Consider the following 27,418-nt stretch of genomic DNA (forward strand, 5'->3'; position numbering starts at 1 on the left):
ATTTATATGATCCAATTGGGGTATAAAGGGAATACTCAGGATGATCTGTGAAGAATAGATGAACTAAAAAAGGGAAAATAAGGCAGTAGAAAATCTAATTTAATGACTAATAGTAGTAGTCACTTAGGCATCATGGTTGAACAGGAAGATGGATGCAAATATGTTTTGAGGGGCTTATTAACCTAGATGTTGAATTCACCAAGAATGATGATAGAAGCTTATAGGGAGACTACAAACCAAAAATATTCCTAAGAAGGGTGGCAGCTCTCATGCCTCTTCTCCCAAAAGTATGGCGTCAGAGAAGTAAATGTCTCCTGATTTTGTGTCACTGAGGAAGAGACATCATCAAAGGGTAGGCACATCAGTTAAACAGAGGGTTTAACTGATCAGTTAAACAGAGGATAACTTGTAATTTTCTAACCAGTTAGGGAGAATTCAAAGGAAAGAACTGGAAGTTTGTATAGAGCTAAATACTAACAAGTTGTTCTCAGGTTAATGCCAATACCGAGTCACATGTGGATAACAACTGATCGCCAAGGAGACTTATAATTTAAGTAATTATTAAAATAAACAGGAATACACGACCTAATGGAATTGGTCTTGGTGGAGATGTAGAGCTCAGGTTTCCTTCAAGACGCTCTGAGTAAACTGTTAAAACTTACATGGAAGGTTCACATAGTAATGATTTGGGAAAAGATAATGGAATACCTTAAATGCTGGGGTAAAATACTTGCTTTAATAAAAATATGTAGCTATTGTGGGAGGAAACTTTTTTTGCCTACCTAATTTTCAGGAATTGCTGGATGTAAAACAGACTAGTACTTTTTACAAATTTTAGAAACAATAGAAAAAATGATGGAGAGAGACAGAAAGAGGCAGGAGGTAGAGGAAAATCCAGTATTGTATTTATGACACTTGTAAGCTTCTGATGGCCATATTCCACAAGGAGAGAAAAAAAACAAAAACAAAATTAAAAACAAACAAACAAAAAACCTTCCAAAGAAAGAATGATGAAGCAGACACACTTGAAAGAAGCAAAATGGAAAGAGATGACATCATCTCTTTACAGCAGATCTCTAATCTCTGAGCCTATTCCAGAGACCCCGCCCCATTGGTAGCCTTGCATTTGTGAGATATCACAATATACTTTCATTAAATTTCCTATTTTTTTTCCCTCTCTAAAAGTTGTTTAAATTGTCCTCCTTTAACTTGGAATCAGAAGAGTCCTAATTCCAAAAGAATCACACTGCACTTAGAATGAAATACAAAGCCCTTTTCATGGTCTCTCAACACCATCTAATCCTGTCTTCCTTTCCCATCTCATCTCTTCCCACTCTCCTCCTCACTCTTCATGGCAGAACAGATCATCTTTGCTCTGCAGAGCCTCAAATTTTGTTTTTGCTCTGGAGTCTTTACACGGTTTTATTTGTTTGTTTGTTTGCTCTTTTACACTTTGTCTAGAATATTCTGCTTGTAGTCCTCTTCCTAGCTGACTCTTTCAGATAAGTTGTCTAGAATGTCAGTAGCTTAAAAGACTTTCTCTTGATCACCTTTTGTAGAATAGCCTTTATTTACACTATCACTCTACATCACATTACTCTCTGCTTTTTAAAATTAAAATTTAAAGTTTATAATTTTATGTATTGTTCCCATGTAACTAAGAGAAGGAAATAGACCATAATAAGCATCAAGTTTTTATTGCATGAATAAATGATATAAACAGAAGATATTAATTTTTATAAATATTTTAACAAGAAAATTACATAATCATAGTACAATAATCAATTATTGTACGAAGTTAAAAAAGTTTTAGTGTCAAAAACACATTAGAAAATAGAGGAATTAAAGTCAGACTCATTAAAAATTGTTGTAGTAATTGGAGCCTCAAGTGATGATGATCCTATATGGAGAAAATCAGTAAGGCAGAAAAGAAAATAAAGTGATACATTCCCAAGAAAGAGATGACTGGCTATGAAAAAAACCCACTTTTTTTCCTCTCTGTAGTTTTTTAAAAATAATTTTTAACTTTTTATTAGTAGATAAGAATTTTTACTTTGAACAGATTCTTTATATACTCCTTTGAAACAAGAGCTCCTATGTTCTGGGTGCCGGATGGAGAGAAGATAAGGAAAGCATATTATGTGTGCGTTAATGATGTACAACAAAGGCATGCTGTGTTGTTCTCATAGAAAACCTATAGAGTTACGACAAAATTTCAAGTGTGCATGCTTTTGCTTTGAACTCTGCAGACACCAGATGTGCACTACATTTTAGAACAGCCACATTTTTATTTAGGAGGTAAACGAGATATCCTTGTAAGTAAAGTGTGTAGGCATGTAAGTAAAATGTGAAGGATGTAAAATTTACTTAAGTTAAGGAGTTCAAGGAATTACAAAGCCATTTTGCGGTACAGAGGAACAGTGAGAAAACTGAAGTCAATGAGGAAGGTCAAAAAGGGAAACGTTAACAAAAAGTTTTCATTAAAGGTTTTGTAGTGTCCTGGTAGCTCGTAAAAGAGATCAATCGAGAGAGTAGCATAAACAAGTACTTTTGCAATTTTAAGAGTAGAAGTAACTGATGATGTTTATTAATATCCAAGAATTTGTAGCAGCCAACCACTCATTCTTTTTTAGTAGGGAAATATTGTGTCTATGAAGAGTGAATACGGAATCCTTGGAGAAATTTTGGTACCTGCTTAGTTATAGAAATGGATGGGGATGTCCATAGAACGTGGAGGACTGAGGAGAGTAAATACTTCACAGGTCCCAAAGAACGTGATATCAGGATGCTGGGGTACAACGTCTGCGGCAATTTTTGAATATGAGTTCAGACCAGGGCTGAGGTCCCTCTGACTCTTTGCCCTCTCTGTACTTGTTTGTAGTCAATCCCTGGACTCATTTTACTTCTCTTTTAGTAATGTTTGACATAGCATCTCATGCTCTTACGGTCTTTTTTTTCCCACTTCTGAAAAAGTGCATAGATAAATTTGCTTAAGTTTAGCTATTTCATGACTTTTAGTTCTTTTTTTTTCTGTTTTTGAATGTGTTGCTCACCAGTTTTTGTCATAGTCTCATCATTCCCTGTTAATTCTCCCACAACATAGAGGCATACATGCATATTTAAACCCTTCTGACACCGTCTTAACTAAGCTTGTGAAATTATTTTCTGCAGTAATTTGCCTTTTTGAAAACTGAGGGCATAGTGCAGACAGAATAGTATGAAACTTCGAATCTCAGATGGTTATTTTCCATGTTTTAGGATATCTTAACTTTATGCAGCCTTTATAAGCTACAGGATTAATAGTAGCTAACAATAAAGTTTTTAGTAAATGTGACACATTATAAAACATTCATTACATATATTTTCCTAATTTTGATAGCATCCCTGTCCATAGGTTGCTTTTTGGTTTTGTTGTTTCTTTATTGTGTAGAAGTTTTTTATCTTGATGAAGTCCGAATAGTACATTTTTGCTTTGTTTCTCTTGCATCTGGAGATGTGTCTAGTAAGAAGTTGATAAGGCTGAGTTCAAAGAGGTTGCTGTCTGCCTTCTTGTATAGGATTTTGATGGCTTCCAGTCTCACAGTTAGGTCTTTCATCCATTTTAATTTATTTTTGTGTATGGTGTAAGAAAGTGGTCCAGTTTCATTCTCCTGCATGTTGCTGTCCAGTTTTCCCAACACCATTTTTTTAAAAAGACTGTCTGTTTTCCATTGGATATTCTTCCCTGCTTTGTGGAAAGTTAGTTGACCATATAGTTGTGGGTCCATTTCTGGGTTTTCTATTCTGTTCCATTCATCTATGTGTCTGTTTTTGTGCCAGTACCATACTATCTTGATTACTACAGTTTTGTGATGTTGTTTGAATTCCAGAATTGTGATGCTTCCATCTTTGCTTTTATTTTTCAGTATTACTTTGGCTATTTGGAATCTTTTGTGGTTCCATACAAATTTTAGGATCATTTGTTCTAGCGCTAGTGAAAAAATGCTATTGGTATTTTGATAGAGATTGCACTAAATGTGTACATTGCTGTGGGTAATATAGACATTTTAACAATACTTATTCTTCCAGTCCTGAATATTTGTCTATTTCTTTGTGTCTTCTTCAATTTCTTTCATATATGTTCTATAGTTTTCAGAAGCCAGATCTTTTACATCTTTGGTTACGTTTATTTCTAGATATCTTATGATTTTGGTACAACTTTAAATGGGATCAATTCCTTGGTTTCTCTTTCTGTTGCTTCATTTTTTTTTTTTTTTTTTTTTTTTTGCTCTATAGAAATGCAACAGATTTATGTGTGTTGACTTTTTGTCCTGTGACTTTGTTGAATTTATGTATCAGTCTGGCAATTTTTGGTGGAGTCCTTCAGATTTTCTACATAGAGTAAGGGTCATGTTGTCTGAGAATAGTGAAAGTTTGACTTCATCCTTGACAGTTTGGATGCCTTTTTTGCTTGTGTTGTCTGATTCCTGAGGCTAGAATTTCCTGTACTGTTAAACAACTATGGTGAGAGTGCATATTCCTATCTTGTTCCTGACTTTAGATGAAAAGCTCTTCAGTTTTTCCCCATTGAAAATGATATTAGCCATATGGTTTTTATGATGTTATGTTCCTTCTATCCCTACTTTGTTTAGGTTTTTTTAAATCAAGAATATATGCTGTAATTTATCAAGAATAGATGCTTTTGATGCACTTATTAAAAGGATCACATGGTTCTCATACTTTCCTTTATTATTGCAGTGTATCATGTTGATTTATTTGTGGATATTGAACCACGCTGAAGCCTAAGAATAAGTCTCACTTTGTTGTGGTGAATAATTCTTTTAACGTACTGTTGGATTCAGTTTGCTAATATCTTGTAGAGAATTTTTGTATCCATTTCCATCAGGGATGTGAGCCTGTAATTCTTTTTAGTCAGATCTTTGGTTTTGGAATCAAGGTAATGCGGGCCTCAAAGGATGAATTTGGAAGTTTTCCTCCCATTGCTATATTTTAGAACAGGTTGAGAAGAATAGGTATTAACTTTTTCTTTAAATGTTTGGTAGAATCTCCCTGGGAATCCTTCTGGCCCTGGGCTTCTGTTTGTGGGGAGCTTTTCATGACTGACTAAATTTCTTTGCTGGATTTGGGTCCTTTAAAATTTTCTGTTTCTTCCTGTTTCGGTTTTTTGGTAGTTTATATGTTTCTAGGAATTTATCCATTTCTACCAGATTGCCCACTTTGTTGGCATATAATTGCTCATAACATTCTCTTATAATTGTGCTGTGGTGTTAGTTGTGATCTGTCCTTTTATTTTATTTATTTGGATCCTTTCTCTTCCAAAAAGTCTGGCTAGGAATTTTTCAATTTTATTAATTGTTTCAAAGAACTGTCTCTTAGCTTTGTTGCTCTGTTCTGTGTTTTGTTTTGTTTTTATATCATTTGTTTCTGCTCTAATCTTTATTATTTCCCTTCTTCTGCTGGCTTTAGGCTGTATATACTGTTTGCTTTCTAAATCCATTAGGTATAAGATTAGGTTGTGTATTTGAGATTTTTCTTGCTTCTTGAAGGCATGTATTGCTTTATACTTCCTTCTTATGACTGCCTTTGCTGTATCCCAAAGGTTTTGGACTGTCATGTTTTCAATTTCATTTGGTTCCATATATATATATATATATTTTTTTTTTAATTTCTCCTTTTTCCTGGTTAATCCATTCATTCTTTAGTAGGATGTTCTTCAACCTGCATGTATTTGTGGTCTGTCCGAAGTTTTTCTTGTGGTCAACTTCAAGTTTCATAGCCTTGTGGTCTGAAAATATGCATGTTTTGTAGCACTTGAAGCCTGATTTGTGACCCAGTATGTGATCTGTTCTGAAGAATATACCATGTGCATTCTAAAAGAATGTGTATTCTGTTGCTATAGGAGAAAATGTTTTAAATATATCTATTAAGCCCATCTGGTCCAGTGCATCATTCAAAGCCACTGTTTCCTTGTTGATCTTCTGCTTAGATGATCTGTCCGTTGTTGGAAGTGGGGTGTTAAAGTCCCCTACTATTATTGTATTATTATCAGTGAGTTTCTTTATGTTTGTTATCAATTGATTTTTATATTTGGGTGCTCCCAATTTGGTGGCATAGATATTTATAATTGTTATATCTTCTTATTGAATAGATCCCTTTCTTATGATATAGTGCCCTCCTTCATCTTTTATTATAGTCTTTGGTTAAAATCCAGTTTGTCTAATATAATTCTGGCTACTCTGGCTTTCTTTGATAAGCATTAGCATGCTAGGTTGTTCTTCACACCATCACTTTCAATCTGGAGGTGTCTTTAGGTCTAAAATTAGTCTCTTGTAAGCAGCATATTGATGGGTCTTGGTTTTTTTTACCATTCTGATATCTGTGTCTTTTGATTGGAACATTAAGTCAGTTTACATTCAGAGTGATTATTGATAGATATGAATTTAGTGCCATTGTGTTACCTGTAAAGTTAGTGTTTCTGGAGATTTTCTCTGTTTCTTTCTACTCTTCATCGTTTTTGGTCTTTCCTTCCCACTTAAAGGTTCCCCTTTAATATTTCTTACAGGTAAAGTTTAGTGGTCACAAGCTCCTTTAATTTTTGTTTTCTGAGAAACTCTATCTCTCCTTCTATACTGAATGACAGCTTTGCTGGATAAAGTATTCTGGGGTGTATATTTTTCCCCTTCAGCATGTTGAATATATCATGTCACTCTCTTCTGGTCTGTCAAGTTTCTATGGATAGATCTGCTGATAACCTAATTTATCTTTCCTTGTAGGTTAAGGATTTCTTTTCTCCTGTAGCTATCAGGATTCTTGCCTTATCACTATATTTTGCAAATTTTGCTATGGTATGTCTTGGTGATGGCGACTTTTGTTTAATTTGATAGGAATTCTCTAAGCCTCTTGGATCTGGATGACTGATTTTTTTGTCCCCCAGATTAGGGAATTTTCAGCTATAATTTGTTCAAATAAAACTTCTGCCTCTTTATCCCCCTTCTTTTTCTTCTGGGACTCCTATGATACAAATGTTTTTATGTCTTATTTAGTCACTAAGTTCCCTACATCTACCTTCATGATCCAATAATTTCCTTCCCTCTTCTTTTCAGCTTCATTATTTCCATAATTTTATCTTCTATATTACTGATTCATTCCTCGGTTTCATCTATCCTTGTTGTCATTATATTCAGTCAATTTTCTATCTTGGTTTTAGCTTTTTTTTTTTTTTTTTCTTTTGGTCTGACTAATTCTTAGATCCTTTATCTCTTCAAACCCAGCTAGTATCTTTATGATTGTTGTTTTAAATTTGTTGTCTTTAAATTTTGCCATAATTTAAAGGCATCTTACTTATAAGAATAAGAATTCTTAATTCTTTTTTTTTAAATTGTTTTAAAAGATTTTATTTATTTATTTGACAGAGAGAGATCACAAGTAGGCAGAGCATCAGGCAGAGAGAGAGAGAGGAGGAAGCAGCTCCCTGCTGAGCAGAGAGCCTGATATGGGACTCGATCCCAGGACCCTGAGATCATAACCCGAGCTGAAGGCAGAGGCTTAACCCACTGAGACACCCAGGTGCCCAAGAATTCTTAATTCTTAAATAAGAAATTCTTAAATAATAATTTAAGCCATCTTACTTATATCTGTTTTGATATAAGTAACCTGTGATCTCTTCCTGTTCTTTCTTTTGGAGTGAATCCCTCCATCTTGTCAGTTTGTCTAGGTCATTGCGTGTGTGTGTATGTGTATATGTGTGTGTTAGGAAACCCTTTATATCCTGCTTCTGAATAATAGTTATATTATGAAAAGGTCCTACCCTGCCTTGGGCCTGGTGCTTCAGGAAGTTTTTCAGAGTGTGCACTCTGCTGTTGTGTATTGGCTGCTCTTTCCTTCAGGGCCATCCTCTACAGTTCCTCCTTGCATGTGGTGGGGGATGTTTGAAGTTTGCCCACTGTGTGGTAAGTTGTAGTGAGGTATGTTTTGGTCTGCTTGTTAAAAGAGGCTGAAGCTTTGCAACACTCTATGATCAGTAGACCTGGTGTGTGGGAGTGGTTTGTGCTTGTCTTCTTGGGAAGGGGCATGCTTCACTTGTTCTCAGGTAGACTTGCAAAGTAAGGATGCCCCTGCAGGGTGCAGGGGGTGGAGTTTGGTGTAAGCAGCTCCAGCCTCCACTAGTGGTACTGTAGTACTCAATGAAGCTGTTTAGTCTGATAGGGGGATGGTATCACCTCCACTATTTCATCGCCAGTCTGGCCACTCTTCAGGAAACCCTTAGAGAAGAGTGAACAATCTCTTCCCTCATGTGTCCCTGGTTTCTATCAGATTCTTGCCCTTACCCTGTCTGTGTCCAAGCTGTCTGCCTGCCAGGCAACACAGTACTCTTGTTTTATCTCGGGTTCATGGCTGGGTATAAAAACTCAAATTTTAAGGACCCAGCATGGAGTGGACCACATTGATTCTCTGTAAGAGGATGGTTTGTGCCAGTTTGTCCCAGAAAAGCAATTACACATGACCATGAAGCAGTTCGGAGTTTTTGGTAAATTTACAACAAAAGGCAGGCACCAAGATTTGCTGCCCTCAGCAGGTATCATTGTTCCTATGCTAATAAACAAGACAGTATGTTGTCACCCACCAGCTATTTGTCCCCAGAGAGGCCATGCCACCTCAAATGCACTCCAGGAAGGGAAATTGTTTCTCCCAGTGAGACCCAAGGGTTTCTCATACCATGTTGTCTGCTCGTGGGCCTTCCATGATGTGGCTTCTTTTCTCCTTCTAGTTCTGCAATTAGTTCTCTCATTATTCAAATCAATTGCTTGGGTGTTCAGAATGATTTGATACTTATCTAGCTGTGTTTGAGATATGAAGGAAGCATAGAGTCTCTCTACTGCTCCACCATCTTAACTCCTCCCAAGGTCTCAGTGTTATTTCTCTGTAGGATATTACCAACAATTTTGTAGGTAACCTAGTAATCTGATTTTAATATTTGTTTCTAAGTGTATATTATCCACTGCCTCAAAATGCTTTTGAATCCTTATTACTGAATTGAAAAACATATTTGGCTTATGTTTATTCTATATTCTTGTAAAAGCCATGATTTTAACTTTTTGAGAACCATACTTAGGCAAGTCTGAAACTTCAGGACTTATTCAATGATAAATACTTTAATTGAATATAATCTCTCTCTCTCTCTTTTTCTTTTTTTAGAATCATTTTGACTGAGGTGTTTAAGCATCCCTGGGGCTGTCAGACCCCCTAAATGAGTCAGAACTTTGTTTTTCAGGCTTTATAATCACCCAGTTAGACTATATGCCAGCTTCTCTTAAGACAATAGGCTAAACAAAAGAAAGAAACTGTTTTTATTTGCTTTAGAAATAACCACATATTTTATCAAGACAAAACAACTAATATCTATGAACTGTATTTGTCTCCTGTTGTTGCTGTAATAAATTATTTAGTTGTTTAAAACAACAGAAATTCATTTTCTTGGTGGATCATTACTCCAACATGGGTCTCATTCAGTTAAAATCAAGGTGTCAGTAGGGCTGTATTCCTTCTGGAGGTTCTAGAGTAGAATCCATTTCTTTATCTTTTCTAGCTTTTATAGGTCACACACATTCCTTGATTTCTGACTGCTTTCTTCTATCTTCAAAGCCAACAATAGTGGGTCATTTCTTACCATTTTGCATTACTTCTCAAATTCTAACTGACTCTTCTAACTTTAAAGAAATTTGTTTCCATAGTCCTATCTGGATAATCCAAGATAATCTCCTTATTTTAAACTCAGGTTATTAGTAATTTTACCTCCATCTGCATCCTTAATTCTTCTTTGAATGTAATCTCAAAGATTCTGAAACTTAAGACACAGATATCTTTGGTGGGGAGGAGAATTATTCTACCTACCATACTAACTAAAATAGAAGAAGGTTGAATAATTAATTCATACAAAATAAAGGTATTGTAGAAGTGTATTCCTTGGTAAGACAAGATTATAGATTGATCCATTTTTTTTCATTTATTCACTCAGAAGCAATGTGTCATAGTAGAAAAGGCTAAAATATAGTAGTCATGAAGAGGGGAAAAATAGAATTTGCATCTAATTTATTTCTTATAGGTTGTGTAATAGTGGGGAATCATTAAGTCTTTTTCAGATTCTTTTTTTAAAAATTTTAATCAGAAAAAGTAATAAGAGCAATTAAACCCACAATAATTAATATAAAGCACACACCAGGTAACAAAGAAAATTAGTCAACAAATGTCAACTGTAAGCAGTGTATCACAGTGCCTATCCTAATACATTTTTAGTAAGTGGTGTTTGTTCATTAATTAAATAATTTACTTAGTCCTTTATTCTTTCAGAAATTATTTTAAGCTCTTGCTATTACTATGCAGTACTAAAATATGCACAATATATAGCCATGTTACTTCTAAAATATTAAAATCATTGCTTGGTATGACTGAAAAAAAATTAAAGAATTCTAATATTCAGACAACTGAATTGTTGTGAGGATAGTATTTTATTAGGTCTATTGTGAATTTTTTAAAAAATGAGTTGCTATGGCATCATGAGTCTCCAACTGCGTTATAGTCTTAACACCTCCTACCTTGTATCCATAAATTAGCCTCAGCAAGGCTATTTTGTCAGTACTGTCTTTTAAAATCAAGCATTCATATAACTACTGGTATTATGGATTTACTTGTGTAAAACTAGAACTTATTTTACATGATAGATAAATTACACTTTTTAACATATACTTAATGGTTTACAATGTATATATATATATAACATATATTAAGTTGCACTAAGTTTTTAAGAGATATGAAACTTCATTTCTTTTCACAATTTATAACTTAAGTAATTTGTATTTCCAAAAGTTGACTCTCTGTCATAGTTGTTCTTTTTTTTTTTTTTTTTTAAAGATTTTATCCATTTATTTGACAGAGAAATCACAAGCAGGCAGAGAGGCAGGCAGAGAGAACGGGGGGAAGCAGGCTTCCTGCTGAGCAGAGAGCCCGATGCGGGGCTCGATCCCAGGACCCCGAGACCATGACCTGAGCCGAAGGCAGAGGCTTAACCCACTGAGCCACGCAGGTGCCCCATAGTTGTTCATTTTTAACATTGAGTAAATGAAGTTTTCTTTTTTATCCTTGCTCAAAGAAAATCTTACAATCTATATGGAAGCTATTTCCCTAAAACTTGATTTCTAAATTTCAGAAAAAAGCCACAACATTTTTGTTTTAGCAATGTTTCTTATTTTATACAAAATGTTCTAAATAATATTATCTGCTTTAAACAGAATATACTTCAAAATTATTTTATCCTTCCTGATGAATGAGCCATGGTTTCTTCCTAGGTTTCACTATAGTGCAATATTATTTAGGGGGCCTCTTAAACTCTGCAGAGATATTTTCCTTTATTGAGAAGTTTCCAATTACTGTATCTCTATTGTCTCAAAACCTTTTTGATTTAGTTGAAATAGTGATAGGTTACTATTCAAATAAACAGGGCATCAAATGGTCCAATAAGGATTGAGGGGATATAAAGAAATTTACCCAATATTTTGAAGTCCTAATCTGTTCACTTACTATATAAAGATTTTTAAAGATGTATTTATTTTATTTGAAGGAGAGAGAGAGCAAGAACAGGGAGGAACGAAGGGATAGGGAAAGAGAGAATCTCAAGTAGACTCACTGTTGAGCATGGAGCCCAATGCAAGCTCAATGGCACCACCCTGAAATCATGACCTGAACCAAAAGTCAGAGTTAAGTCAGAGGCTTAACTTTTACTGAGCCACCTAGGTGTCCCATGACATAAAATTTAAATTCAGTATTATCTATTGTCTATGTAAACCTGTCCTACCCTTTAGGAAAGGTATTTGAGATCAATATCAGCATTCCTTGTTGAAACTATATCTATAAATCATAATTTTTCAATGCATGAGGATCTCCTTAATGGGGCAGGGAATCAGGATTTTCATCCCAATGGGTGGGGACTAAGATTAATTGTATTGCCAGGGAACCAATACTAGATTGATTTGGGATTATTTCTACACAAGTTATATGTTTGGAACATTATGATAAGCAAAACATCCAGTTGTTCCTTTTCTCAAAGGCATTACCTTGCAATAAATGAGGAGGGAAAGGTAGTCATTTCTCTAATCGGCAAATGCCACCTCATTAAGAAGACTCATACATGCCATACTCAGGGATGTGAAATAACTATTCCTAATTGTCTGGAAGAGTGATTACTGATGAGGGGCAATTTTGCATGTAACAGGGAACATTTGGCAATATCTGGAAATATATTTTTTGTTTTTCGAAACTGAGGGGGGTTGGCTGTGCTATTGATATTGAGCAGATAGAAACCAGGGATGCTGCTAAACATCTTACAATGGATAGGGTACATAAAGAATGATGATCTAGTCCTAAAAGTCAATAAAGCTGCTTTGGAGAAGCCTTGAGCAAAACAGATTCTAAAGGTTAACATTATTATATTTATGTTCTATTATACCACTCTGATTGTGATACTATGGTTGAATTGACATAGGCAAGACTATATTTAATGCTTCAGATAAGGAATCCAAACCAGAGACTTCAGTAGCCTGAACTAACGATGATGAAGACATGGACAATATTGAGAGATATTGGAGTGTAGCACTTAAATATACTTTGTGCTTAATTAGGTGAGGTCAGAGAGTGCATGATATTTGTGAATTTAACAACAGAATAGATGATAGCTAAAGGAGACAGAGATTGCAGAATAAGCAAATTTTGGGGAGAAGATTTTAATAGATTTGAGTCTTAATTATAGATTAAACAAATATCCAATATCCAACTGATCTTATTGAGAATACCCAATAGAATTTAAGACAGATTTCAGGGATGCCTGGGTGGCTCAGTTGGTTAAGTGTCTGCCTTCTACTCAGGTCATGATCCCAGAGTCCTGGGATCAAGTCTCACATTCAGCTCCCTGCTCAGTAGGGAGCCTACTTCTCCCTCTGCCTGCCACTCCTCCCTGCTTGCGCTGTCTCTCTCTCTCTCTCTCTTTCTCTCTCCCTCTGACAATTCAATAAAATCTTAAAAAAAAAAAAAGACTTCAAAACAAAAAGATCGGACATTTATTTAATATATAGCTTGTAATATAATGCCTAGCATACATTATGTGTTCAAGGCTTATTGGATGAAATAATAAACTTAAGAAACATTGTTTTATTCTTCATCCCTCCACCTGGAGGAAACAAACCTGAGATGCCCCACATTTGAAAAACTACTAGTCTTTTGATATTACTTTTCCAAAATTTTTCCACCTACTCAACTGTCTCACGTCTGACTATCACTTTATAGCAGTTTCTTTCCCTTTTTGGAGAATCTTTAAACGTATATTTTCGGGTACTTACCATGTTTTATATAACCTTTATTTAATCTTTAGACTAATGCTATCAAGATCACCATATTCCTTGATCTTGAACATGAATCCGTCTGAGTTATGACAGCCATCACTCACACATCGAGGCTGTCACTGGAGCACTTTGTAAAATGACAGTTCTCTAATTGTATGCTAGTTATATGCTTTTTTTTTTTTTTTTTTTTTTTTTTTTTACAAATTGACTTATAAAGACTTTCAATAACAGAGTCAAGATATCTATTCATAAAAGCAATAAAAATTCTGGAAAATATTCAAAATCATGAGTTTTTAAAGGATTTTATTTATTCATTTGACACAGAGAGAGAGAGCAAGAGAGAAAGCACAAGCAGAGGGAGTTGCAGGCAGAACAAGAGAGAAAAGCAGGCTCCCTGCTGAGCAAGGAGTCCAATGCGGGGCTAGACCCCAGGACCCCGGGATCATGACCTGAGCTGAAGGCAGAGCTTATCCTACTGAGCCACCCAGGCGCCCCTCAAAATCATGTTTTTAAGAAGTCTAGAAATTAACCAAGGGCTTATGATAATCTGAGAAGTGCTTATCAGAGAAGAACTGCTGAACCTTGTAAGAACAACAGAAATTGTGGCTTCTTAACTTGCTCTATTCACATCTGCTTCTGCCCAAATCCACAATAGCCTGAAATAGCAACAGCCTTGTAATTATGGCAGCTGTGAAAATGAGCAGCCCTGCAGTTAATAAAAAGAGCATACAGGATGGGATCTCTTTAGAAATTTTAACTATTCTTAAATTAGTTAGAATTAACTATTCTTTCCCCATGGAAATGTGTTGTCATTCTTGTCAAAAAATAAGTTAGTTAAGTATGGATATGAGAGTTTACATTTTGAATGAATTGAGAACTGTTCTCTTTTGTTTTGGAAGATTTTATAAGCAACTGGTATTTATTCATTAAAAAGTTTGATAAAATGCACCCAGTGTAGCAATGTTGTCCTGGGTTCTTTGTGAGTAGATTTTAAATGACTTATTCAATCTTTTGATATCTTACAGGTCCTTCAGATCTTTTATTTCTTTTTGAGTTCTTTCCAGGGGTTTCTTTCTTTCTGCAACTGTCCATTTCACTTATTCAATTTGTTAGCTTTCCATTGTTCATAGTACTGCCTTATAAGCCTTTTTTTTCCTTTTTCTTTCTTTAAGGTCAGTAGAGATATCCTTTCCTTCATTATTGATTTTGATAATTTGAACTTTCTCCATTGTTTTCTTGATCAGTCTAAAGTTTTATCAATTCCCCTGATATTTACAAGGAAATATCTTCAGTTTTATTGATTTTTCTTTTCTTTTTTTTTTTTAAGATTTTATTTATTTATTTGAGAGAAAGAAAAAAAGTGAGAGAGAGCATGAGAGGGGAGAAGGTCAAAAGGCGAAGCAGACTCCCCATGGAGCTGCAAGCCCAATGAGGGACTCGATTCCGGGACTCCAGGATCACAACCTGAACTGAAGTCAGTGTCTTAACCAAATGAGCTACCCAGGCGCCCCAGTTTTATTGATTTTTCTAGTTTCCATTTATTTCCTCTACCATCTTTAACCCCTTATTCAATCTGCTGTTTTAGGTTTGTGTTCTACTTGTCCAGGCTCTTAAGGTGGTAGGAGAGAGTATACATATGAAATATTTTGTTTTGGGGTTTTTTGTTGTTGTTGTTTTGTTTGTTTGTTTAGTGTAAGAATTCACAAATGTAAAGTTTTTCTGCTACTGATGCTTTAACTACAACCTGAAGTTTTGGTACATTGTGACATATTTTTCTTCATTATGTATCTTAAACTTCTTTCTGTTAGTGATTTCTAATATATTGGATTTCAAAATATACTTTGTATGATTAATTTATCAGTCCAGTTTCATGGTAACATACAATTTACTCTGAAAAATATTCCATGGATTCTTGGTAAGAATGTGTATTCCAGTGTTGGATAAAATATTCTTTATCTATTTGTTAATAAACTGTGGAAAACATGAAAGTAAGGCTTTGAAATCTTCACTATTACAGCTAAATTGAGTAATTCTTCCTGGAATTCTATCAAATTTTCCATTATGGATACTACTATTTCACTTTTAAAATTTTGGGACACCTAAGTGGCTCAGTCATTAAGTGTCTGCCTTTGGCTCAGGCAGTGTCTGCCTTTGGCTCAGGTTATGATCCTGGGGTCCTGGGATTGAGCCCCACATCAGGCTCCCAAATCAGCAGGAAGTCTTCTTCTCCCTCTCCCACTACCCCTGCTTGTGTTCCCTCTCTCACTGTGTCTCTCTCTGCCAAATAAATAAACAAATAAATATATCTTTAAAAATAAATAAATAATAATAGAATTTTAATTCCACTCCAGTTACATATGGTGTTACATTAGTTTCATGTATACAGTATAGTGATTCAGCAATTCTATACACCACTCAGTGCTCATCATGATAAGTATATTTAGTCTCTGTCAGCCATTTCCTCCATCTCCCCACTGCTTCTAGTAACCATCAGTTTCTATATATTTAAGAGCCTTTTATTTGTTCCTTTTTGTTGTTGTTGTTCCTTTCTTTTGGTTCTTAAATTGCACATATGAGTGAATTCATATAGTGTTTATCTTTCTCTAACTTATTCACTTACCATTATACCCACTAGATCCATCCATGTTGCTGTAAATGGCAAGGATTTCATTCCTTTTTATGACAGAGTAATATTCTATTGTGTGTGTGTGTGTGTGTGTGTGTGTGTGTGTGTACACATGTGTATATACATATATACCACATCTTTATCTATTTTATGTATCTATATCTATTTAAATTTATATATATCACATCTTTATGTATTTATCTATTGATGGAAACTTGTGTTGGTTCCATATTTTTGGCAATTGTAAATTTTGCTATAGTAAACATTGAGATGCATATATCTTTTTGAATTAGTGTTTTCATATTCTTTCAGTAAATATGCAGTAGTATAATTACTGGATCATATTGTAATTCTATTTTTAATTTTTTGAGGGAACTCTGTACTCTCACATTTTTGCTGTACCGGTTTGCATTCCCACCAACAGTGCATGAGGATTTCTTTTTCTCCACATCCTTTGCAACACTTGTTTTTGTTTGTTGGTTAGTTTTTGTTTTTGTTTTCTATTTTGGTATTTCTGACAGGTGTGAGATGATGTTTTTTTTTTTTTTTTTTTTTTTTTTTAATTTTTTAATTTTTTTTTTTTTATTTCCAGCATAACAGTATTCATTATTTTTGCACCACACCCCATGCTCCATGCAATCCGTGCCCTCTATAATACCCACCACCTGGTACCCCAACCTCCCACCCCCCGTCCCTTCAAAACCCTCAGATTGTTTTTCAGAGTCCATAGTCTCTCATGGTTCACCTCCCCTTCCAATTTCCCCCAACTCCCTTCTCCACTCTAAGTCCCCATGTCCTCCATGCTATTTGTTATGCTCCACAAATAAGTGAAACCATATGATAATTGACTCTCTCTGCTTGACTTATTTCACTCAGTTTTATCATGGTTTTGATTTGCATTTATCTGATGAGTTGTGATGTTGAGCATCTTTTCATCTGTCTGTTGGCCATTTGGATAGAGAAATGTCTTTTCATGTCTTCTGCCCTTTTAAAATTGGGTTATTTGGCTTTTTGATATTGAGTTGTATAAGTTCTTTATATATTTTGGGTACCAGCCCTTTATCCAATATGTCATTTGCAAATATCTTCTCCCATTTACTAGCTAATCCTTTAGTGTTATTGACTGTTTCCTTTGATGTGCCAAAAATTTTTATTTTGATGTAGTCCTAGCAGATTATTTTCACTTTTTTCCCCTTTGCTACAGGAAAAATATCTAGAAAAATGTTGCTATACCTGATGTCAGAGAAATTACTCCCTGTGCTATCTTCTAGGGTTTTTATGGTTTTAGGTTTCATATTCAGTTTTCCCAACACCATTTGTTGAACAGACTGTATTTTTCCCATTATATACTCTTGCCTCCTTTGTCAATGATTAATTGACCATATAATTGTGAATATATTTCTGGACTCTCTATTCTCTTCTGTTGATCTGTGTGTCTGTTTTTATGCCAGTACCATACTGTTTTGATTACTACAGCTTTGTTATAGAACTTGAAATCTGGAAATCTTGAAATCTACCTCCAGTTTTGTTCTCTGTTTTCAAGATTGCTTTGGCTATTTGAGATCATTTGTAGTTCCATACAAATTTTAAGATTATTTCTTCTTGGGACGTCTGGGTGGCTCAGTTGGTTGGACGACTGCCTTCCGCTCAGGTCATGATCCCGGAGACCTGGGATCGAGTCCCGCATCAGGCTCCCAGCTCCACGGGGAGTCTGCTTCACTCTCTGACCTTCTCCTCGCTCATGCTCTCTCTCACTGTCTCTCTCTCAAATAAATAAATAAATAAAATCTTTAAAAAAAAAAGATTATTTCTTCTAGTTCTGTGAAATATGCTATTGGTATTTTAATAGGGATCACTTTAAATCTGTAGATTGCTTTGAATAGTGTGGACATTTTTAACAATATTTATTCTTCTAATCCATGAGCATGGAATATCTTTCCATCTATCTTTTCCACTTCTATTTCCATGTGTCATCTGTAATTTCTTTATCAATGTTTTACAGTTTTCAGATTTTTCAGATCTTTATAGAACATATCTTTCACATCCTTGGTAAAGATTATTTCTAGGTATTTTATTCTTTTTGGTACAGTTTTAAGCGGGACTGTTTTCTTAATTTCTGTATTTGCCATTGTACTATTAGTTTACAGAATCCAGCATTTTTCTGCATTCTGATTTCGTATCCTGAGACCTTACTGAATTCATTTATCAGTTCTAGTAATTTGGGGGGGGGTCTTCAGGGTTTTGTGTACATAGCATCATGTCATCTGCAAATAGTGAACATTTTACTTCTTCCTTACAACCTGGGATGCATTTTATTTCTTTGTCATGTCTGAATGCTGTGTTTGGACTTCTAGTACTATGTTGAATAAAAGTGATGAAAGACAATGTCCTTGGCTTGTTCCTGATCTTAGGGGAAAAGCTCAGTTTTTCACCATTGACTATTATGTTAGCTGTGGGTTTTCACATATGGCCTTTATTATGTTGAGGCATATCCCCTCCAAACACACTTTATTAAGTCATGAAGTCATGAAGTGATGTTATACTTTTTAAATCCTTTTGCTGCATCTATTGAAATGACCATAGGATTTTTATATTGTCTCTTGTTGATGTGCTATATCACACTGATTGATTTGCAAATATTGAACCATCCTTGATTGTGGCGAATAACTTTTTTAATGTATTATTGGATTTGGTTTGCTAATATTTTGTTGAAGATTTTTACATCTCTACTCACTAGAGATATTGGCCTATAGTTCTTTTTTGTGTGTGTGTGGTGTCTTTATCTGGTTTTGTTATCAAGACAATGCTGACCTCAAGAATGAATGTAGGGTGCCTGGGTGGCTCAGTTGCTTGAGCAACTGCCTTCAGCTCAGGTCATGATTTTGGAGTCCTGGGATCAAACCCCACATGGGGACCCCTGCTTGGTAGGGAATTTTCTTCTCTCTCTGATTTTTCCCCTCTTGTGCTCACTCTCTCTCATTTCTCTCTCTCAATAAAGTCTTTAAAAAAATGAATGTATTTAGATGCTTTCCTTCTTCTGATGTTTTTTTGTTGTTGTTGTTGTTCTTTTCTTGTTTGTTTGTTTTTGTTTTTGGAATAGTTTGAGAAGAATAGGTATTAACTCTTCTTTAAATTCTTGGTACATTTTGTTATGAAGCCTTCTAGTTCTAGCCTTTTGTTTATTGAAAGTTTCTTGATTACTGATTCCATTTCATTGCTGGTAATTGCTTTGTTTAAATTTCCTATTTATTCCTGATTCCATTTCGGAAGGTTATATGTTATTAGGAACTTATACATCCATTTTTTTTTCTAAGTTGTCAAATTTATTGGCAAATAATATTTATAATACTCTTTTATAATCCTTCATATTTCTGTAGTGTCAGTTGTAACCTCTTTAATTTCTGATTTTCCTTTATTTGAAACCTCCTCCCCTCCTCTTTTAATGAATCTGGCTAAACGCTTATCAATTTTGTTGATTTTTTCAAAGAACCAGCTCCTGATTTCATTGATCTGTTTCATTATTATTATTATTTTTTAGTTTCTCTCTCATTTATTTCTGCTCTAATCTTTATTATAATTTCCTTCCTTCCTAGCTTCTTCATAATAAGGTTAGGTTGGTTATTTGGGATTTTTTTTTGTTTTTTGAGATAGGCCAGTCTTGTTATAGACTTACATCTTAGAACCACTTTGGCTACATCCCAAAGATTTTGGACCTTTCTGTTTTTATTTTCATTTGCCTCCATATACATATATATATATTTTTTATGTCATCTTTGATTTCTTAGTTGACTAATTCATTGTTTAACAGCATATTATTTAATCTCCATGTATTTCTTGTCTTTCCAGACCTTTCTTATGGTTGATTTCTACTTTCATAATGTTGTGGTTGGTAAAGATACATGGTATGACTTCAGTCTTTTTAATTTGTTGAGGCTTGTTTTGTGGCCTAACATGTGCTCGATTTTGGAGAATTTTCCATGTGTATTTAAAAAGAATATGATTTCACTGTTTTAGGATGGAATGTTCTAAATACATCTGTAAGAACTTTCTGGTCCAATGTGTCATTTAAAACCACTGTTTCCCTTTTGATTTTGTGATTGAGTCATCTATCCATTGATGTAAGTTGGGTGTTAAAGTTTCCTACTATTATTGTTTTCTAAAATCAGTCTCCTTTTGTGAGAGTACACTGCCACTCAGGGTCAACTCCATAATTTGAAGGGCACAAAACAAGTTGAAAATGTGGATACCTTGTTCAAAAAGCAAGAAAGAAATGTCTATAAAGATATTAAAATATAATTTTTTTCATTTCTTCAGTGGTCTTTTTCTTGATTTGTCATAATGTCTTTAATTTGTGATTTAATATTGTTCTGAACAAAAAGATAGCATGAATTACCTATTCATTTTTATACAGTGCAATGTTAATTTTAAAAGGCAAATATAAAAACCCTTAATCTATATCCCAAATCACCAAAAATATATCATCTATGTATGGTAACTCATACATAACGTATGTATTTTATTATTAAGAGAACAATGGAAATGCTGCACTAAATTAACTGAACTGTTCTCATTTTGCTTCATGATCTGTGCATAGTCTATCTACTCTACTACAAGCTCATTAAAGGTCAAAAAAGGGTTGAAAAAAATAAACGATTTATGGTTTACCTTCAATTTCCCTTTCCTTTTATGTCTTTATTTTCTGGATAAGTAGTTGGCTAATACAAAGAAGTAAGTAAGAAAGGATATGAGAGTTTCTTGGTGGTTCATGTTTATTAGAATGCCATTGCTTTTTGTGGTTGAAGCAAGTTATAATATAAATGAAAACTGTAGTCTCTCTTGACTGTGTACTAGCTTTCGGTCTCACTGAATTTCCACACATTTTTGAGCCTTGAATTCTCTGCTAATAGGGTGTCACAGCACTATAGGTAATAGGATTATAAGGAATGGTAGCCATACATATTGCATGTATCTCCCCTGCTCATCCATGTGATCCATTGTCTTTGTCTATGAAATATTTAAGAAATTAGGATATTGAATTGAAATTGAATTAAGAAATTCAAAATAGTAATGACCGAGCATTAAACTAAGAATGTTGTGGCTACACAGATTGCATGCCTATGAAGCCAGCCCTGCAGTTTTAAAATTCTGAGCTGTGAGGTGCCTCTTTAGTGCAGTAGGTAACATGTCAGTCTCATAAAATTCTGAGCTGTGGGGCCATAGCAGGACAAGTAAGGCAACATGTTTTATGAAATTAACACATGACAACAGAGGTCATGAAAAAATTACATTTTGGTTTACCTTTCTGGCTGAAGGCATGGTAGCCAATTAAATGGAAGCAGTTCATGATGCGTCCCAGTGATTAGGCCTAACAGAACTAACTAGGGATCTGAGGAAGTTGATAGAGGTAAGATAAAAGTTTAGTATACCCTGGAATTAAACAATTGTGTCTTTAAGAACTATGAATTGTACTAAAGGAATTTTGTGATTTGGGTGGTCAGAAGGCAGATGACAGGTATATAAAAGTTATATGGTGATGATCTAACCACTACTAACTCTGTGTTACAAATGAGAGATTTAAAGTAGAAAATAAATGATGAAGGTGCATTCAAACCTTCTAAATAAAGACAGTAAGGACAGTTCAAACCCAGAACCTAAGGTCTCCTAGAGTCCCTACAGTCCATGTGCTTCTGAGCTAATGCAAGTAAAGTTGACTTGAACATAGTAAGCACTCAAAAAGGAAACTACTATTATTATGGCAATTATTATCAAAGTAATTGAAGTGGATATTTGTTTCTCAGTGACAATTGGTAATTTTCTTTAAGATAAGAATAACTACACAAATGATTAGTCTAAATATATAAAAAAGCTATATTTGATTTAAAACCCTAAATTTCATTCCATATATATACTAAACTTTCATTATGAAAATTTATATGCAAGAATTAACAGAACTAATTCCTTTAACATTTATATATAAAAAAAGAAAGACAATGTCATAAAACAATTTGTATTCTCCAGGTCTGATGAGTTTATGATTGATACTTCCATGTTTTCAGCAGCTCCTAAAAGGCTACAAGAGTGTGTATATAAGTACATTTTTAGAAATTTGGCTTATTATAGAAGGCAATGCAACACAGGTTTATCCAAATTGAGTCCATTGAGTTTCTTCCAAAAGGGAATATAGAATTCTTTTCTACAGAGACAAAGTAAATATCACCATGAAATAGTTTCATAAGAAAGAGATAAAAGAGATGAAATAACTGCCATTGTGCTATTAACTAAAACTTTACAGCAGGAAATATTAAAAGTATATCACAAAGAAGTAATACATTTAGGAAGGAAATAAGAACTATAAAGAAAGATTTAGGGGACGTATTGAAGGAGAAGTGATGATAAAGTAAGGAAGAAGTGTATAGCCCAGAAGGTTCTGGTAATTTTATTTTTCTGGCTTTATACATTGTGAATAATAAGAACTTATAAAGGATTTTGGTGATCTTAACCAGTATTAACAGTTTGTTGCATGTGACGACATAAAAGACATTGTGTATTCTGGGCAGAGGCAAAAATCAATTAAGCCAAAAGCAAGTTATGTTTAGATACATACATTTAGGGACAAACTCAACCAACCTCAAGAGGTTTAGCTGGGAAAAAAAAAAAAAAAAGATGCTGGTTAATTCTAACTCAAGCTTCTCATAATGCTGGATACAATTTTCCAATGTCATAGTGTATACAGGAAGTAAAAGTCTTCAAGAATAATTGCATTCTTATTTTACTAAGGATATGCAGAAGAAATGAGTACAAAACAACAAAGCCATAATAAAATTGTTTCATATAATATCAAGTATATATATTTAGTTGCACAAATGAATATTGATATACATTTTAAAATATATTCCCAGAGAAAAGAAAAGCGGTACCTTAGCATCATGAATTAAAACTTATATTTCATTTGTTTTAGCCCAGGCAGTTTTGGGGCAAGTATATCATAAATTTGTTTTCTGAACTATGCTTAACTTTAACTCTATCTAGTTTCTTGTTCACATTGTGTATAAAATTAAATATAACTTCTGAGGAGCTGCTATATACAAGACACATGGGAGGATGACAATGAAGTAAAGACAAAATCTATCACAGAGGAGAGGGAGTTAGATGGTGGAATAATAGGGGCACCCTGGATTTGCCTTGTCCCTCAAACACAGCTACATTAACACTGAATCATTTTGAACACCCAGGAAATCAATCTGAAGATTAAAAGAACAATCTGCACAATTAGAGGGTGAGAATGGCAGTTATAAGGTACAGATCAAAAAGCTGCAGAGCTGCAGAGGGGGAGGGCCCTGTCAGCAGAGAGAGGAGAGAGAGAAAAAGAGAGGGAGGAGATAGAGCAGTGTGCAAGAAAAGCGCTTCCCCAAAACAATTGACTGAGGAGTCAGGAAGAACTGACTACTGTAAGTTTTTATAAACAGCGGAGCTAAAATTCTGAGGGTTTTGGAAGTCTGTGCCATTCAGTAGAGTTCATCCAGGTGGGTAAGGTGGTACTCCTGGGGAGAAAGAGGGTAGTGGTCAGGAGCAGACAGCTTGGTGTAGAGACCCTCAGGGTCCCACTGGGAGAGAATGTTTCCCTTCCTGGAATATATCTAGAAGAGGGTACATTGCCTGTCCAAGGACAAAAGATCTGGTGAATGTCAGTCAGTGGCCATTCATTAGCAGGGGACAGAAGCATGCAGAGAGGGCAGATAAACTGGTCACTGCTTCTCACTGCATCACCATAAACTCCAACCACCTATGCAGTGGTGTGACTGCTTTTCTGGGACAAAACAGCACGAGGCACGGGACAGTGAGTCTCTTTTCCAGAGAATGAGAGTGAGTTCACACCATGTATGGTCCCTTAAGATTTGGAGTTTTAAATCCCAACCATGCACCAGAGATAAAACACAGGAGAACTGTAGCACTGGGCATGCCAACGGTTCAGGCACAGACAGAGTGAGGGCAGGGATCTGACTGAAGCCTTGGACAATAAAGGAGAAATTGTTTGCTTTTCTGTGAGGGCTCGCTAAATAGCAGAGAGTGCAATCTCCCTTGTAGGGATGGTAGAATGTGGTGACTCCATCACCTGCCACCCACCAGCAGGGTGGGACTTCAGTAAGTAACATAGCACCATCAGTGGAGGCTGGAGCCAATTATACTAAAGAGCCCCCCCTCCCCCCACATCCTGCATATGCATACTTACTAGGGTAGGTCTGACTGTGAGCCAATGGAGCAGATCTCTCCCCCAGAAGACCAGCACAAGTCCCCCTCACACACCAAATCTGCTAATCCTAAAATGCTCCAAAGTGTCAGCTTCAGTTCTGATGGGTATAGGACCAGGCTTTCCTTTTTATTTTCCCCTTTCATATCAGGCTTATTTGTTTGTTTCATTTCCTTTTTTCTTTTTTGGATCAGGCATTCTTTCTTTCCTTCTTTCTTTCTTCTTCTTTTTTTAAATGAGGCTTATTTTAACAAACAAATCAAAGCTAGTTAAAGGTCCAAACACTCCCCATACAAATAAGGAGGAACTCTGAAGAGGACTGACCTATGGGAAAGAGCATCTAAAACACAGTAGCAGAGTGTAAAAAGCATCCATCAGAAACACTTCCAGAAGCACCAGGCCCTGGACAGTGTATGATCCCTTCTTAATATAGCATTATTGTCAGGTGAAGGAAATAAACAAGCTTTTTTTAACACGTGAAAGACAAAAACCTAGACAAAATGACAAAAACAGACAAGACATTCTCTCCCAAAACGTCAGCCACTGATTTAGATATAAACAGTTTATCTGAAAAATAATTTAAGAAAAATTGTCCTAAAAGTACTAGCTGGTCTTGAGGCACCTGAATGGCTAAGTTGGTTGAATGTCCAACTCTTGATTTCAGCTCAGATCATGATCTCAGGGGTGTGGGGTCTAGCCCTATATCAAACTCCACACTGGTCATGGAGTCTGCTTAGGATTCTTTCTCTCCCTCTTCCCTTCCATCCCTGCTCTCTATCTCCCTCTTCAAAGGAAAAAAAAAAAAAAAAGAAGAAGAAGAAGAAAAAGAAGAAGAAGAAGTAAAGGCTACTAGTTGGTCTTAAAAGAAGTATAGAAGACACCAGAGAAACCTTGCTTTCAGAGATAAAAGACCTAAAACTAGTCAGACTAAAATTTAAAAATGCAATATCTGAAATGCAAAACTAACTGGATGTAATCACAATGAGAAAGGAGGAATCAGAGGAATAATTTGGTGGTATAGAAGATAAAATTATGGAAAATAAGTTGAAAAGAAGAAGAAAGAAAATGATTAATTCACAAATGTAGACTTAGGGAATTTAGTGACTCCATAAGGTGCAGTAATATCCGAAACATAGGAGTCGCTGAAGAAGACTAGGGGAAAGGAGCAGAAGATGTATTTGAACAAAGTATAGCTGAGAACTTCACTAATTTGGGGAAGGAAACAGGCATTCAAGTCCAGGAGGCACAGAGAACTCTCCTCAAAATCAACAAAAACTGGTCAACACCAAGAAGTATCATATTGAAACATGCAGAATACAAAGATAAAGAGAGAATTCTGAAAGCAGCCAGGGACAAAAGGTCCTTAACCTACAAGAGCAGACAGATGTTAGTAGCAGCTCTGTCCACAGAAACTTCACAGACCAGAAGAGAGAGTGACATGATATATTCAACATGCTGAAGGGAAAAAATACACAGCCAAGCATATTTTATCCAGCAAGGCTGTGATTCAAAATAGAAGGTGAGATAAAGACTTTCCATGACAACCAAAACTAAAGGAGTTCCCAACCACTAAACCAGCTCTGCAAAAAATATTAAAGAGTACACTCTGAGCAGGAAGGAGAGACAAAAGACAAAAAAGACTAGAAAGAAACAGAGAAAATCTCCAGAAATACTGACTTTACAGGTATGAAAATGGCATTAAATCATATCAATCAAGAAGCATTCGGACTGTAAATTGACTAAATGTCCCAATCAAAAGACACAGGGTACTGGAATGGATAAAAACATAGGACCCATCTATATGCTACCTAAGAGAGACTCATTTTAGACGTAGACACACAACCAGATTAAAAGTGAGGGGATGGGGAAAAATCTATCATGATAATGAATGTCAAAAGAAGATCAGAGTAGCAATAATTATATCAGACAAACTAGACTTTAAACCAAAAATTGTAACAAGAGATGAAGAAGGGCCTATCTAAAAAGAAAACCTAACAATTGTAAATATTTATGCCCCCAAATTGGGAGGATCCAAATATATAAATCAATTAATAACAAACATAAAGAAACTCATTGATAATAATACAATAATAGTAGGGGACTTTAACACCGCACTCACAAAAATTGACAGATCATCTAAGCAGAAGATCAACAAGGAAACAAGGGGTTAGACTGACACACTACACCAGATGGACTTAACAGATATATTCAGAACATTTCATCCTGAACCAGCAGAGTACACACTCTTCTCAAATACACTTTGAAAATTCTCCAGAATAGGTCATATACTAGGTTACAAATCAGTACACAAGTACTAAAAAAGATTGAGATCCTACCATGCATATTTTCAGACCACAAGGCTATGAAACTTAATGTCAACCACAAGAAAAATTGGAAAGGCCACAAATACATAGAGGTTAAAGAATATCCTACTAAAGAATGAATGGGTTAACCAGGAAATTAAAGGAGAAATAAAAAACAAAAAATACATGGAAGCAAATGAAAATGAAAACATGGCAGTCCAAAACCTTTAGGATGCAGCAAAGGAGGTCATAAGAAAGAAGCATATAGCAATACAGGCACCTACTTCAAGAAACAAGAAAAATCTCGAATACACACCTTAACCTTACATATAAAGGATCTAGAAAAAGAACAACAAATGAAGCCTAAAGCCAGTAGAAGGGAAGCTATAAAGCTTAAAACAAAAATAAAAGATGAAGAAATTAAAAAAAAAAAAAAAGAAGAAGAACAGATCGACGAAACTAGGAGCTGGTTCTTTGAAAGAATTAACACAATTGATTTACCCTTAGCCAAATTTATCAAAAAGAAAAGAGAAAGGATTGAAATAAAATCGTGAATGAAAGAGGGGAGATCACAGCTAACACCACATAAATACAATTTTAAGAGAATATTATGTGTAATTATATGCCAACAATTTGGGCAACCTAGAAAAGACGATAAATTCCTAGAAACGTATAAACTACTAAAACTGGAACAGGAAGAAATCAGAAATTTTAATAAACCCATAACCAGCAAAGAAGTTGAATCAGTAGTCAAAAATCTCCCAACAATGAGAGTCCAGGTCTGAATGGCTACCTACAGGAATTCTACCAAACAGTTAAAGAAGAGTTAATACCTATTCTTCTCAAGCTGTTT

Source organism: Mustela erminea, chromosome 15 (assembly GCF_009829155.1).
Source record: "Mustela erminea isolate mMusErm1 chromosome 15, mMusErm1.Pri, whole genome shotgun sequence".
NCBI classification, from domain to species: Eukaryota; Metazoa; Chordata; class Mammalia; order Carnivora; family Mustelidae; genus Mustela; species Mustela erminea.